The following is a 14,650-nucleotide window of genomic DNA, read 5'->3' as shown; positions in this document are numbered from 1 at the left end:
CACTTACTTTTATGTCTGTCCTATGCCGCTCGCTGAAGAGGGTGTAGGATGACAGTCAGGAGGCGTGGCCGCCTTATATACGGTGGGCTTGCGCACACATTCAGGTAGGCCCGCCCCAAGGGGCCGGCTACGTTTATAGATATCTCAGTAGGTGAATGCTCGCATAGTATGGTTAAGAGGTAGTACCCATAGAGTCCAGTAGGGGGCTCCGCCTGTGCTTATATAACTAGGGTTTACAATACGTAACCCCCCGTTTTGTTTAAAATCATCAATGTAATGCCATTAGAGGTTTTGTGTTGAACATGAAGTTAGCTAACTGTAGCTCACTCTACCAAATGTTAGCATGTTAACCTGTACTTTCTGTGGCAGCTCGCTTACAAAGAGGGTGCTCGCTTACAAAGAGGGTGCTTCATTGTAAACTTTTCTTACAAATGTGTGTTCATCTACCTGAAATTGTAGGGACAGTTTTTTTCTACTCAATGATACAGACCATTGTTGAGGAGATGCAAAACATACTGTAAATGAGTTGGGTCTGACATATACTTTGAGTAATGTTACTTTGCTGCTAAAAAATGAAACATTATCAGATGAGGACATCACCAAAGTGTGTGAGTCTGTCAGTGGATTTGATCTGTTCTTTGCATGTCGTACACACTGCTCTGGTATTAATTAAAAATATAATTGCAAAATGTAAGTCTCCCGCTCTTGTCATCAGTCAGGCTTTGCATTTGAACTCCTATGACTGGTTGCGGACTTGAAGGGAACGACTTCCTGGCCTTCCTGACATCCAGGAAAAAGGTGAGATTCTAATCCATTTCAATGCCAAAAGCAAGTTATTGTTTTTAACTTTTTTAATATGATTTTTTGGGGAATTTCAGTTGTATTGGATAGTAGAGATCTACTGGAAACAGTGGAGAGGGAGGAGATGATATGCAGCAAAAGGCCCAGCCGGATGGTTGCTGCTCCGTGTGGAACGTGTTCTATCAGGTAAAGCACTTTGGTACCCAGTTATTTATGGTATTGAGTTTGAATTTAGCCTTTGGAATGTAATTTCCAACAGTGCATTGTGAAGACTGAAAAAACAGGCTCAGGTTAAAGCTTGACATGATTTGGTCTTTTACTTAAGAAGATGTTTGTCCTCCTGTGTTGTCTTATTTCCTTATCTTTCTTTCAGGTGTAACATCTGCCAATGGTTGTACAAGACAGAGACCTCCTCCACCTCTTCGCTGTCCTACTAGTCAACCCTTCTGATCAGAGCCTTTCCTAAATAGTGGTAAGTTTTACAGTTCAGTGTACGTTAATTTAGCAACTTAATGCTTTACTGCTGTTGAATAAACCCTATATTGCTAGTGATTTTATTAAAACTATGATTTACAATCTTTTTGATTCCAATTACAATAATATTTTTGTTATAATTGTAAAACACATCTTAACATCCATCAGCAATCAATAAAACAAATCATCCAACACAAAATAGAAGAAATCTGGACCTATTCTATTTATTTTTATTAGGGCTGTCAAGTTAACGCGTTAATAACGCGTTAATAACGCGTTAATAACGCGTTAACGCAAAAAAAAATTAACGCCACTAATTATTTTAACGCGATTAACGCATGTGTATTTTTTGTCCTCGCCGCCCCGTAGTTTCAGAGCGCATCGAGTTTAAAATACCATCTACAAGCTGATGCTGACAGCCCCGCTCCTGCCGCCCGCTTGTGGCAGACCACACTTCCACGCTCACCGGCAGGGCAGGCCCGGACTGGCCATCCAGAGGACCGGGAGGGTGTGTGTATGTGTGGCGCGACTCGCGCGAGCGAGGCACACCTTACGTGTTGTTGTTGTTAGCATCTGGTGCTAGCTAGCTGCGCTAACGGATATAAGGAGCTGTTTCAATGACATTTCGCCGACAACTGCGCCGAGCACTTGACTTTATGCAGGTAGCCAGACAGTGGGACATTGTACGAAAAGTCAGCGCACTCAGCACGGATAGTACGCGCTACATGATTGCAGCGTCCAGGCAGCACACGTTCGAGCATATATGCCTTGAGCTACTATTGGAAGAGATCACAGCTGAAATATGCAAACTAAAGTTATGGCTAAACAGTAATAAGTTATCATTAAACTTGAATAAAACAACATTAATCATATTTGGAAATAGCAATACACAAGCATCCATTAAGATAGATGGGATTTTCATTGAGAGAGTTAAAGAACATACATTCCTTGGAATCACAATTGATGAGAAACTGAGCTGGAAACCACACATAAAACACATTCATTCCAAAGTCTCAAGAAGTATTGCAATATTAAACAAGGCAAAACAGATTCTTGATCAAAATTCCCTCTACATTCTTTACTGTTCATTGGTTTTACCTTATTTAAGTTACTGTGCAGAGGTTTGGGGCAGTAATTATAAAACTACAACACAATCCCTATTTATTCTACAAAAAAGAGCAATAAGAATTATTAAAAATGTCGGCTATAGGGATCATACAAACCCATTATTTTTAGAGCTAAAATTATTAAAACTGTCAGATCTTGTTGAATTCCAAATCGCACAAATCATGTTTAAGGCAACAAATGTTCAATTACCTGGGAATATTCAGATATTGTTCAATGAAAGACAAGGGAATCATTATTTACGGGGTTCATTTATATTCACTAATGTTAGGGTGAGTACAACAAAGAGAAGTTTTTGTGTTTCTGTTTGTGGGGTGAAGATCTGGAACAATTTGAGGGAAGAGCTAAAGGGATGTCCAAACATAAAACTATTCAAAAAGAGGTATAAAGACACAATTCTCACAAGGTACAGGGATGAAACTGCTAAACCATAACTGTTTGTATTCTTGTTTTGTATTTTATTTATGAATTTGTGTTTGTATGAATTTGTGTATGTATATATATATATATATATATATATATATATATATATATAAATATATAGAGACCATTGTCCTAACTTGACTGTATATATTATATGAATGATTATATAAATTATTCAAGATTATAAGTATACGTTTATATTGTATGTTAACATATATTAAGATGTAAAAAAATAAAAATAAAAAAGGGAGAAGGGGTCGGATTAAATAAGTGTAAACTTCTTCCGACCCCTTTTCGGACGTGTAATTAGCTAAAGCTTTGTTGTTTATTGTTTATTGATATCAGACAATGATACTGCAGATTATTCAATTATTATTTAAATGTTTCGTTTTGTTATTGCATTCATTTATATAGTACTGTATCATGTCTGTATCACCTTTTGTTTCATTTGTATTTTCTTTGGTTTTACACGCTCGAAAAAAAAAAAATAAACTAAACTAAAGCGGCACATAGCTCCAACGATCCATCACAGTGTCCACACACACACACACACACACACACACACACACACACACACACACACACACACACACACACACACACACACACACACACACACACACACACACACACTGTATTATTGTATGAGAGAGGTTCCAGGTTGAATTGAGGCGAATATTTGTAATGTTCAGGTTGTTGTGTTTAATATTCATGAGAATATTTGTCATTGTTCAAATGATAATAAACAAACATATAAAGCATAGTTGTCCACTCATATGTTGATAAGAGTATTAAAAACTTGAAAAATATCCCTCTAAGGTACATTTAGAACAGATAAAAAATGTGCGATTAATTTGCGATTAATCGCGATTAACTATGGACAATCATGCGATTAATCGCGATTAAATATTTTAATCGACTGACAGCCCTAATTTTTATACAACAGCATCTATTGGGACTGCTCATTGATGTCATCAAGAGCCATTGAGTCTACCTTTTGTAGTCTGCCTCTCAGAATGTTTATAATTTCTTTGTCTCTTAACATTCCTATAATAATTTGTTTTTTTATTGTTGGTATTGTTTTGTTCTTTATTTTTGTTGTGAGAATCACTTTGCAATTGTGTAAGTGCTATATAAATAGTTATACTAATATTATTGTTGTTACCATCATTACTATTATTAATAATGTTTTCTTTGTTTTCTTTATTCATCGCTGCAGAAAGGATCATGCCAGCCCACATCAAACACCTGATCAAGAACTTGTGAATCTTCAGGCAGAAAAGATGAAAACACCTGTTCAAAGTTCCAGTTCCCTGTACATGGAACCATGCCTGTCTGGGACTCTGTTCCACATGTCTTCAGTCAGTTCTGGACCCTATGACTCGGACACTAGTTATACCAAGGCTTATTAGAGGTAAGAGTGGTAGGAGAGGAGTGGAGTTATCTTTGTATTTAGGCTGCAAGTCGACGAAGGTGATCAAATGCTGATGCTAATAATGATCCGATTCATTTGATATTGATTGTCTGCCAATACCGAATCCTGATCAGATTCTTCTATTTGCCAGATAATACAGCTGCACCGTGTACACTAGCTGTATTTGTTTTTGCCATTACAGGGGTAGACATTAAGGGTAAAATTCCACTGGCCCAAGAGCATTCGTTCAAAGAAATCGACTAATAATGAAGAAAATGAACACATTTGTTGCAATAGTAATTCATGCACAAACTACATTACTGCTTGTACTACAACATTTGAATCATCAGTTCTTCCTCATTTTCCTCAATTGTTCATATTTGGTTTATTAAAATAATTATATTGTGGTCATTGTTAAAAAATGTCTGCTATTATCATTATTATGAGTATTATTATTTGTATAATGCGCTTTCTGCCTTCCTGTCATTAGGAGTTAGACATGTAATGGCTATGTAATAGCCTAGATTAGAACCCTCATTATCCTAAACTTCTGGGACATTTCCCTATAGCGAATACCTTTATATTTGTTCTACTATTCACTTACTTGTCAGAATAGGTCGGCATTGATATACAGAGCCGACAAAAGACCTTGTTTATATTGGCATCATATTGAAGCCAACTCCATCGATCAAGCCAGTGTGGCTGAAACTTTCTCTCCCTCTTCTTCTCATACATACTCCGTGTCACTCTCCTTTAACTCCTCCGGTGACATTCTTTTATTTGAAGATTGTTTTTTGCCCGGCTTGGCCGGTTACCGCTGGTATTAAAAACATTTTGGCGAATGGTTAGGTGGCGCTAAAGTCTGTAGTGAAGGAGCGCGCTCCCGCACGGGAGACTGCTCGCGCTGCGCTCCGCAGCAATAACAGCTGTTTGCTTTTCATCCAGCATTGACAACCGCCTCACGAAACGCTATGTTGTAGCATTAATAAACGAAACAATTTAACAAAATTGCTAGTCAAAATACCTATACCACAGGACAATTCTTTTTTTTTTAAGCAATATTTTTAGCGGCCCGAGCGGGCAAGTGGAAATTACGTTATGCTGGCCTGGGGTGTCTAAATAGTGCTTCCGGGCCAGCGGGCCATTTATAATGTAGAGCCCTGCATTGTAATTTACCATAAGCAATTGTTGACTGTAACATCTATGCCAACCAACTGTAATTTGTAATGTATTTTACCATACTTTAACGGTCAAGTTCTGGCAACAACAGCAGCCCAAATGTTAACGTAAATGTCAAGGTTTCTTTTTACAGTGTACTTCTGTAGTTTGCTTCAAGAAGTGGCTTCAACAGACAGAAATGCAGGCCAGATTGGGAAAGGCTGGACGCTACACAACAAGAAACATTATGGACATGAACAAGGAAAAACAAAAAACACTTTCTTTGTTGCCTTTTTCTTATCATACATAGTGTTACTGTTTTTGTTACCATTTAACTGTTAGGCCCCAAGCCTGTTTTTCAGGTCTCAGGCTCGAAAATGACATTTCCAGAACAAATGACCATAACTACACTTCTAAAAGGGGGAAATTAATAATCATTTTTCTCAAAGTAATGATAAACCTGTGAGTTGGATGTAGAAAAGTCAGAATCAATATAGATGTTTTTTATTTTAAAGAAAATTCAGATTGAACATAGTAAAAAACTGTAAATTATAGTGTCCGTCCAAACATTATTTTTTACTTATAGTGAAAACTACCCTTGGATGATGGGGTAGTAGACTAAAAGCTTTAGGAATCCAAAGTACATCATATAATAAGTACCCTGTATCAAGATTGATGCAAAACAAGTGACATTTGACCTTTTTAGAGAGGTTTAGCAAAAAAAACTGATTTGGGTGGAAATGGGCGTTTTTGCCGTTTCTCTGGAACCCATTGGTCGATTTTGGTGATTGACATCTCTTTTTAACTGTTAGAGCCAATAGAATCGAAGGAGAATTTTCACATACACACACACGTTACCAAAAAAAAGTGGGGGCTTCGCGCATGCAGTTTTGCCCAGAGCGAACCTACCTCACGCTCTGACATCTGAAAAATTAAAAGTAGGTTTATTGCTGTTGGATTATCAGAAATCATTTCAAAGTGACACAGACACATTGGATTAACCTATGGATTAACTTCAGCAGCGTTTCTATCGTTTTAATGCCATTGAAGACAACTTTTGATCAGACGACAACGAAGGTAAGAGATATTGCCGTTTTAGCTACCTAGCGCCAAGTGTTGTGATGTCTGTTTTTGTTTATAAAGTCGCGAGTTCTTATCATACAGTGATGATGTAGGTACCTATCGATTCTGTGTCTTCTCATGATGCTAATCGATGGGTTAGGTGTGCAGCTACGATAAGTAATAAGGGTGTTATGAGTGAGTTTCTGTGCAACCGCCATTAGCATTTTTTCGCTCGTGGCTAATTCAGAGGGTGAGCGTTAGCTTTGTGGGGGTTTTTTGCAAAAAGAAAAAAAAAATTTGATAGCTGAGTTTCTTCCCGTTACATGGATATAAAACATTCATAGTTTATTAAATATTAAGAAGCCCTCAGACACTGTTGCTTGCAGATGTTGTGGTTTCGGCCCCTTCGGTGGGGCTTAACAGGTTTTTAAATATTGAATTCTATTAATTACTTTTATTTTAAATCAAATGCACCTGTTTTAGATAATATATTTATTTTGATGTGTAGGTTGATTTGCAGGTTGTTATTTGTATAATTATTGTATTGTTACTGTGTATTTTATTATATTAACTAGCTATTTATTGCTATTTATTAAATTAAATGTACATACAATGTCTTTATTTTGGTAGATACTGTACCAGAATACATGACACAATGAATCTTTGTAATATATTTATGTTCTCTGGTTTAAATAATCATACCAGTATTTAAACAATGTATGCTGGTCACCTGGAATCCTGGTAAGCTTCCAGCATGGTATATTTAACCTGTTAAGGACGACGGTCCCCCCAGTGGACCCCCCCACCGTTTTTTTTCGAGACTGTGTCTCAGGGCTTCTTAACATTTATGAAACTATTAATGTGTAGCACCAGATTAACGGGAAGAATCTCAGCTAACTGAAGATATGAACCATTTTTACCAAAACAAAACACAAGGGTAATACCAAGCCTCTGAATTAGCACTAAGCGAAAAAATGCTAACGCACTTAGCACAGAACTCAAGATAAAGATACCCTTATTACTTATTGTAACTGCACATACAATATCTCCGATTAAAGCTGAGACTCCACAGATTATATAGGTATAGTATCATCACTGAGCGATCCGAACTCGCGACAGGGGAAGCAAACACAGACATCACAACACGTACCTTTACGGAGGTTTTACGGGGGAGATCGTCTCACCGTAGCTGTCAATCTGATCAAAAGACGTGTTCAATGGCATTAAAATGAGAAAAAACGCGGCTGAATCGGTTGATCCATAGGTTAATAATGTATCTGTCGCTTTGAAAAAATTATTTATAATCCATAATTCCATTTTTATGTAAAAATCGGAGAAAAAAAGTTAGCTGCTAATGGTAGCCAACAGAGTGTATGCAGCTTCCGGTTTTGGCCACGCGTCACTCTCACTCCTTATTTGTTAATGTGTTGGTGTGTGTTGGACTTTCCGTCGATTCCATTGGCTCTAGCGGTTATAAAGAGATTTCATTCATCAAAATCGACCAAGGGGGGCCAGAGATATGGAAAATCCACCCAAATGACCCCAGAAGTGTTTTTTTTGTGCTAAATCTCTCTAAAAAGGTCAAATTTCACTTGTTTTGCATCAATCTTGATACAGGGTACTTATTATATGTTGTACTTTGGATTCCTAAAGCTTTTAGTCTACTAACCCATCATCCAAGGGTAGTTTTCACTATAGGTAAAAAATAATTTTTGGACGGACACTATAATTTACAGTTTTTTTTTTACTACTAAAATAAAAAATATCTATATTGATTCTGACTTTTCTACATCCAACTCACAGGTTTATCATTACTTTGAGAACAAAGATTATTAATTTAACCCTTTTAGAAGGGAAGATATGGTCATTTGTTCTGGGAATGTCATTTTCGAGCCTGAGACCTGAAAAACAGGCTCAGGGTGGAACAGGTTAATACTATTATTAAACTGTTGATAGATGGATGCTGGTGACCAGCCCAGCATACCAGCATACTATGCTGGTCTATGCTGTTTTTTTTAGCTGGCCAGGATAGCTGGTTTAGCTGGCACCAGCTAAACCAGCCATCCTGGCCAGCTAAAGTGTCCAAAACCCCTCTAAACCAGCCAACCTATCTACTGGCTGGTCAAGCTGGTCAATTTAGCTGTTTTTTTCAGCAGGGAAGGCACTTAATGATCTCATACATGCAAGTGTAACATACACAGATTAATACATAGGGCCGCTAAGTGTAAACAAGGTAAATATAGCTAATGCTAGCTGTGCAATAAGCATGTATAGCCTACAGGCTAGTATGGCTAACGCTAGCATGTATGCTAACGCTACCGTGTATGCTAACGCTAGCGTGAATGCTAACGCATTTTCTTATTGTGTTTAAACATCTCCATATGTCATCACATAAACACAATACATGTTACCAATCCTTACAGTGTAAGTGTAAGGCTTACACTTACAGTCATTGCTTTCTGACAGACTTGACCCTTTTACTCTTCAGGTTGCATAGGGAAAATAAGTAGCAGTCTACTGCCATGCTATTCATTTCACTTTCTCCTACTTCCTGTACCCGGTTTCCTGTCTCACCTTCAGTACAAATTCTACAAAAATATAAATGTGCAAATATGAAACATACAAGTCAATATCACCTTGCTATTGGTAGCTGAACTGTCGATACCCCAAAACATATTCTCAGATAGAAATACCTAATTTTTGAGTTATTTAGACACAATTAACACTTATAGTTTCATGTCTTGTTAGGCTACATAAGAATAGATCATATTTGTTAAAGGTAGGGTAGGTAAGAACGGAGAAACCAGGTCGAGTGCGCTAGAATTTGAAAGTACGCAGCCGAAAAAAATCTGCCCCTTCCTTCAGACTTCCTTATAGAGCCCCTCCTCCAACACACACAAACGCGCACATGACCAATGAGGGCACGAGATAAGTTTGTGCACGAGATGGAAGGCTGAGAGGCAGGTAGGCCATCCAGTTATTTTAGCCGGGCCGGCTAAAATAATTGGTCGTGCTTTTTACAGCGCCACAGCTTCCACAGATGAATTTTTTTATGTATTTATTGTCAAAGCATTTAATGTATTCATTGCTATCGGGATGTTAAGAGCATTCCATGGAATATAACAAAAAGTGTTTCTGAAGTGAATTACCTACCCCACCTTTAAGTGTTATTATGGGAGAATTACTATTCTTGTGGTACTACTGCCTTATTAGGCCCATATTGAGCAGAGCATATTAAGACCCAAACTCATGTACAACAACTTCCTTACTTGCAACAAATAAGCACTAATTGGAGGGTTATTGAGGAAAAACACTCAACTAAGGGCTTATTACTTGTAGAATATGGTCATGTAGAATAAGGCATTAATAAGTGTTTTATAATGACTAATAAAGAGCCAATATACTGCTAATATGCATGTTAATTAACAACTAGTTGATGGTTAATTTGTGTACCTTAATATAAAGTGTTACCAAAAATGATTGTATTTATTATTTTCGTCTTATGCCTTCTCATTATTTATTTGATTTTATTGTATTTTTATTATCATACTTTTTACTTCCTTGTATCCCTTGAATTGTTTTATGTGTGAAAAAAAGGTTGTGCTATCCAAATAAAGCTTTATTATTGTTATTATTATTAATATTATTATTATTATTATTATAGGGACTCACCTTGCATCGGAGGACTTAAGTGTCCCCACAATAAAAGACAGTGTCTTTACAAGTCACAAATACAGGTCTGTGTGTCTACCATATTGTAATGGATATTCAGGTTGCATTCTGGTGTTCAAAATGGGGGAACTTTATTGACAGAAGTGTAAAGTAACTAGTAGTAGATTTACTTAAGTACAATTTGGAGGTACTTGTACTTTACTTGAGTGTTTCATTTTATGCTACTTTGTACTTCTACTTCACTACAATTCAGAGGTAAATGGTGTACTTTTACTCCACGACATGTATTTAATACCTTTAGTTACTTTACAGATGTGGATGAATGATGTGAAATATAATCAAGTGTTAAATCAGACGTTAGTTTGTTCACAAGCTACCCTGCAGTATACAAAGTCATTCAAACTAGCTGCACCTTTACCAGCTTTGAGAACACTTTCATGATCAATCATTATAAAACATATCATATATATTATTCTGAAATGGACCAATCTGCACAATGACTACTTTTACTTTTGGTACTTTAACTATATTTTGATGCCAATACTTTTGTACTTTAACGGAACGTCCACACGGCTCCGTCGCGTTGAAGCTTGCCGGTAGGCGTGTCTGGTGCGCGACCAACAACCAATCACATTAATCTCCTGCCCCGGACACACAAGCATGCGGTTTGATTGGCTAGCGCTTGTACTGGCATATGATTTGATTGGCTAGCATTTCCGTCGACGCTTGAAAAGGTGAACTTTTCTAAACTTTCGAAGCGAGCAACGGAGGCAAAGCAACGCGACGGAACCACAATGCAGTTCGGCAAAGCTTGACCTCACCCCATTCAAAGTGAATGGGAAACGTCTCCGTTGAAGCATGCAACGGAGCCGTGTGGACGTACCGTTACTTCAGTAACATTTTTAATAGAGTGCCACAGTGACGCGTCCTAAAACCCGGAAGTAAGCTTCTTCCGGTTCCCTTGACAAAAAAGCAATGCAATTTCTCCATAGGATTTTGGAAAATAGCTCGAAATAAGGTCTGTGGTTGAGACACATTTAAGAGACGGGTCACGTTTTGTTCAGTCGGATAATCTCCACATGTCTACCCTACAGGTCTTTTACTGAACAAAACATGATCCGTCTCTTAAATGTGTGTCAACCACAGACCTTATTTCGAGCTATTTTCCAAAATCCTATGGAGAAATTGCATTTTGTTGAGGGAACCGGAATAAGCTTACTTCCGGGTTTTAGGACCGGAAGTAAGCTTGTGGCACTCTATGCAGGTCTTTTACTCGTAACAGAGTATTTCTACACTCTGGGACTTCTATTTTTAATAAAGTACAAGATATGAGTACTTCTTCCACCGCTGTCTACTGGTTGCAGAAATAAGTCAGTTTGTATAGAAGTCTATGAGAAAATGTGTCTCACTCGATTCATTAGCTCAGTAAACAGTTGTCCAATGAGTTTATAGTCTCAAATGCTAATTTCAAGTCTTCTTCAATGCATCATGTTGTTCATTTGTAAATAATGGTCCCCTTTAGAGTAGGATCTATGAGATAAACAAACAATCCATTAGGCTTTAAATCACATTTGTGTCTCGGCAGCAGGAGTCCGTCTTTGGCCCAGCTGGAAGTGACAGGTCTATAAAACGAGCCCCTCTAAAGCCACTGCTGCTGACCTGAGCGCTGAGCAGACCAACACATGGAGAGAATAACTAATGCAGTCAGAACACTGCGAGGACGCACTCTACACAGCTCCTTCAGACAGAGAGCTTCAGTAAAAGTAGAAGTACTCAGATCTTGTACCTCAGTAAAAGTATAAGTACTCAGATCTTGTACTTGAGTAAAAGTACAAGTACAAGAGTGTACGGATACTCTGTTACAAGTAATAGTCCTGTATTTAAAATGTTACAAATTGTTTGTTGACTAAATTACAAATGTTTTCTTTTTGCTGCTAATTCAGATTAGCAAAACATTTTTGTATTCTATTCAGTGGTGGAAAGTAACTCAGTACATTTACTCAAGTATTTGACCCAAGTTCCTTTTTGACATATCTGTACTTTACTTGAGTGTTTACATTTAAAGCTACTTCATACTATTTTTCAGAGGTAAATATTGTTCTTTTGATTCTAATATCGTACTATTTATTTTAACACTCACAGTTACTACTTACTTTGTACATATAAAAACACATGATACTGTACGCTGATATGGTGTAATGCATTACTGTACTATTCTACAGAATATTTCCACATTGACAAACTACAATAAAATGCTCTAACATATATAAAAACAGGATAATATGATAACCATCATACAGTGGTTGCGTTAGACTTTTTCGTTGTCCGTCATTTCGAGGGACAGGATCGTGACATTTCCGTCATAATCCATTATTACCCGTCATTTTATTTTTCATGTTTTAATGATCAGACATATTTAATATTTATGTTTGGGTACTAAGCAGCAAATGTTCAATCATTCCTTTTTTTTATGATTCATACAGAACTTTTAAGGGCATGGAGAAAAACAAAGATGAACAGAGACACCGACCGTGCGGTCACTTTTCATGTCAAAACGAATATGAATGATTTATTTTTCCTTGCCACTTGCTTGCCCCTCTGCTGCTGGCTGAACGTTGTCAGTTTTAGTCTTACTGGCTTGTCCTTCATCCTCCACTGCATCAATCCCTCTTCTTTCACCTCGTTTATCCACACCATCACAATTACTGGGCTTATTAAAAAAGCTTCGGACACTCAGCTGCCGTGACATTTTGCGATTGCTAAAGCCGGTTAAACAACGAGGTAATCAACGAGGTCAAATACAAGACTAGACAATAGCTACTTAATATGCACACACTCGCCACCAACTGGACAGGGGTGTGAATTACTAAATAATAGTTAAAGTAGAGTACAGTAGATCACCCTCAGTCGACCTGGCCACTAAGGATGTAATATAATGTGGGCCGCTGGTGGACATTTTGGCGCTGTTCCGAGTTGTGTTCTAATCTGTCAAAATGACGGACTGCTTTCAGAGTTTTCCGTCATTCTTGGAAAAATTACGTCATAGACGGAAAATATTCGGTTAACGCGACCTCTGCCATCATAATACTGTGAAAATAACCATTCTGCTTAACTAGTACTTTTACTTTTGATCCATTTATGTAATAATTCATGCTGTACTCAATATAGTTCTGAAATGTCCCATTGTGCTGTATGATTATTAGATCTTTTAGTACTTTAAGCATATTTTGATGCTAATACTTTTGTACTATTACTTAGATAACATTTTAAAATCAGGACATAAGCTTGTAATGGAGTATTTATGATATTGATTATAGTAATTGTACTTCCAACACTGGCGCTATTGAAAATGTTCTCTTCTTCGAGTCTCTCTATGATCATCTATGATTTAAAAAACATGTAACTGAACAACTTTTACTCTATTTTTGCCCTTTCAATGGTTAGCGTATAATATGCATTGTTATGTATGTGATTTTATGTTTTAATGATGATTCGGGGCCTTAAATCCTGGCCAGTTTTTCTTAACTGTTTTGTTTTCTATTGTATGACGACAGGATATGTCAGAAGTGTTCAAATCCTTTCCTTACATTCAAGAAAAAATGATTGAACTCCAGACTCTTTGTACATCTATTGGTCTTTTGTAACTTAATTTCATCCTTCCAGCTAACTGAAAGGAGGAAGCCTCCAATTAAAAGCCAGCACTTCATCTCCCTCCGCACCTCCAATCATCCCTCTTACATCCTCTTCATAAAAGGCTGCCCACATACGCTCTAATTGCGACATAAAAGTGTGAGGCCTGACATCCCTCTCTCCTCCGGCATAAACTATGACGGCTCATTCTGCCCGTCAACAGCAGCCATATCCGCTTTGAGAATGGCTTTTCAAACGGCAGTGATCGTCTTTCTAACTGATGTCATCTGGCGTGGAGGCATGATGAATGCTCCTCCGTACCAGCCGAGCGGAGGACAGGCTGAGGGGTGAGAGGTGATATATAGCTGTTGGCATCACGAAGGTTAATAAACTGAAGCCATGCAGAGACAAAAGGGACGCGAGACAGAAGTCTGAGCTCCTGATATCATCCACCACCATTTGGAGAGAATTTACAGCTCCATCAGTCACCAGCATGTTCTCACCTCTCCTTTAATATCTCTGTTTTATCACCTTCCCTTTCTGGTACCTCGCTCTGTGTCACACGGGATCTGTCACTCGAAGACTGAAGGTTTGCTCACACCGGACACGAAGCGAAGATTTGCATCGCTTTACTCGTGCAGGTTTGACCGTGGCATCATTGTGTTTACTCACGTCACTCGAACTAGACCCGCTGTCAAGGAGGCGGAGCCTATTTCCATGTAGATACCAACAACAACAAAATAAACATATTTTACGTTAATGTAATTGAAATACACGTATCAAAATGATGCTGGAATAACTACATACTGATACTGATGACTACAATCTATGAATTAACGCTTTTGCGACTGTTTCCACAAGGCGACAGGCAAAACTCTTTTTTAAATGTCT

This window comes from Trematomus bernacchii, unplaced genomic scaffold, assembly GCF_902827165.1.
Source record: "Trematomus bernacchii unplaced genomic scaffold, fTreBer1.1, whole genome shotgun sequence".
Classification (NCBI taxonomy): Eukaryota; Metazoa; Chordata; class Actinopteri; order Perciformes; family Nototheniidae; genus Trematomus; species Trematomus bernacchii.
Note: the sequence above shows the minus strand (reverse complement) of the source record.